The sequence below is a fragment of the Brassica napus genome, chromosome A6 (assembly GCF_020379485.1).
Source record: "Brassica napus cultivar Da-Ae chromosome A6, Da-Ae, whole genome shotgun sequence".
NCBI lineage: Eukaryota > Viridiplantae > Streptophyta > Magnoliopsida > Brassicales > Brassicaceae > Brassica > Brassica napus.
In genome coordinates, this window is record NC_063439.1 from 1,247,523 (window position 1) to 1,250,772 (window position 3,250).

A 3,250-nucleotide genomic window follows, 5' to 3' on the forward strand; every position below is an offset into this window, starting at 1 on the left:
GCCTATAATCTTTAATTTTTTTAAAATTTTAAACCACATTATACCTTTGTATTATTGTATGATAAACTCCTTTTCATGGTACATGGACATCGTTCTAATTTTTTATCCATTAATTTAGCAAAACTGCAAATACTCCCTAAATCATTGGACTAACCACTATAAAATTGCTATTCCCTAGAGAAACGGAGACAACAAAGGTTCCAAACCTCTTTGAACTTCATCATATGTTATTACATGATTCAATATGTATTAAAACAGTATTTTCAAATTTTTTGAATTTTTCTCAAAATCTATGTGTTACCCCTACGAAATAGTGAGTTTTCGGTAAATGCTCTATATATGAAGCCTATAATCTTTAATTTGTTTTAAAATTTAAACCACATTATACTTTGTATTAATGTATGATAAACTCCTTTTCATGGTACATGGACATCGTTTTAAATTTTTATCCATTAATTTAGCAAAACTGCAAATACTCCCTAAATCATTGGACTAACCACTATATAATTGCTTCCAAACCTCTTTGAAATTCATCATATGTTATTACATGATTCAACTATGCATTAAAACAGTATTGTCAAATTTTTTGAATTTTTCTCAAAATCTATGTGTACACCCCCCTACGAAATAGTGAGTTTTCGGTAAATGCTCTATATATGAAGCCTATAATCTTTAATTTGTTTTAAAATTTAAAACCACATTATACATTTGTATTAATGTATGATAAACTTCTTTTCATGGTACATGGATATCGTTCTAATTTTTTATCCATTAATTTAGCAAAACTGCAAATACTCCCTAAATCATTGGACTAACCACTATAAAATTGCTATTCCCTAGAGAAACGGAGACAACAAAGGTTCCAAACCTCTTTGAACTTCATCATATGTTTATTACATGATTCAACTATGCATTAAAACAGTATTTTCAATTTTTTGAATTTTTCTCAAAATCTATGTGTACCCCCTACGAAAATAGTGAGTTTTCGGTAAATGCTCTATATATGAAGCCTATAATCTTTAAATTTGTTTTAAAATTTAAACCACATTATACATTTGTATTAATGTATGATAAACTCCTTTTCATGGTACATGGACATCGTTCTAATTTTTATCCATTAATTTAGCAAAACTGCAAATACTCCCTAAATCATTGGACTAACCACTATAAAATTGCTATTCCCTAGAGAAACGGAGACAACAAAGGTTCCAAACCTCTTTGAACTTCATCATATGTTATTACATGATTCAAATATGCATTAAAACAGTATTGTCAAATTTTTGAATTTTTCTCAAAATCTATGTGTACCCCCCTACGAAAATAGTGAGTTTTCGGTAAATGCTCTATATATGAAGCCTATAATCTTTAAATTTGTTTTAAAATTTAAACCACATTATACCTTTGTATTAATGTATGATACTCCTTTTCATGGTACATGGACATCGTTCTAATTTTTATCCATTAATTTAGCAAAACTGCAAATACTCCCTAAATCATTAGACTAACCACTATAAAATTGCTATTCCCTAGAGAAACGGAGACAACAAAGGTTCCAAACCTCTTTGAACTTCATCATATGTTATTACATGATTCAACTATGTATTAAAACAGTATTTTCAAATTTTTTGAATTTTTCTCAAAATCTATGTGTTAACCCCTACGAAAATAGTGAGTTTTCGGTAAATGCTCTATATATGAAGCCTATAATCTTTAAATTTGTTTTAAAATTTAAAACCACATTATACATTTGTATTAATGTATGATAAACTCCTTTTCATGGTACATGGACATCGTTCTAATTTTTTATCCATTAATTTAGCAAAACTGCAAATACTCCCTAAATCATTGGACTAACCACTATAAAATTGCTATTCCCTAGAGAAACGGAGACAACAAAGGTTCCAAACCTCTTTGAACTTCATCATATGTTATTACATGATTCAACTATGTATTAAAACTATTGTCAAATTTTTTGAATTTTTCTCAAAATCTATGTGTACCCCCCCTACGAAAATAGTGAGTTTTCGGTAAATGCTCTATATATGAAGCCTATAATCTTTAAATTTGTTTTAAAATTTAAAACCACATTATACCTTTGTATTAATGTATGATAAACCTTTTCATGGTACATGGACATCGTTCTAATTTTTTATCCATTAATTTAGCAAAACTGCAAATACTCCCTAAATCATTGGACTAACCACTATAAAATTGCTATTCCCTAGAGAAACGGAGACAACAAAGGTTCCAAACCTCTTTGAACTTCATCATATGTTATTACATGATTCAACTATGTATTAAACAGTATTGTCAAATTTTTGAATTTTTCTCAAAATCTATGTGTAACCCCTACGAAAATTGAGTTTTCGGTAAATGCTCTATATATGAAGCCTATAATCTTTAAATTTGTTTTAAAATTTAAAACCACATTATACATTTGTATTAATGTATGATAAACTCCTTTTCATGGTACATGGACATCGTTCTAATTTTTTATCCATTAATTTAGCAAAACTGCAAATACTCCCTAAATCATTGGACTAACCACTAAAAATTGCTATTCCCTAGAGAAACGGAGACAACAAAGTTTCCAACCTCTTTGAACTTCATCATATGTTATTACATGATTCAACTATGCATTAAAACAGTATTGTCAATTTTTTGAATTTTCTCAAAATCTATGTGTACCCCCTACGAAATAGTGAGTTTTCGGTAAATGCTCTATATATGAAGCCTATAATCTTTAAATTTGTTTTAAAATTTAAAACCACATTATACCTTTGTATTAATGTATGATAAACTTCTTTTCATGGTACATGGACATCGTTCTAATTTTTTATCCATAATTTAGCAAAACTGCAAATACTCCCTAAATCATTAGACTAACCACTATAAAATTGCTATTCCCTAGAGAAACGGAGACAACAAAGGTTCCAAACCTCTTTGAACTTCATCATATTTATTACATGATTCACTATGTATTAAAACAGTATTGTCAAATTTTTTGAATTTTTCTCAAATCTATGTGTAACCCCTACGACGAAATAGTGAGTTTCGGTAAATGCTCTATATATGAAGCCTATAATCTTTAAATTTGTTTTAAAATTTAAAACCACATTACATTTTGTATTAATGTATGATAAACTCCTTTTCATGGTACATGGACATCGTTTTAAAATTTTATCCATTAATTTAGCAAACTGCAATACTCCCTAAATCATTGGACTAACCACTATAAAATGGCTATTCA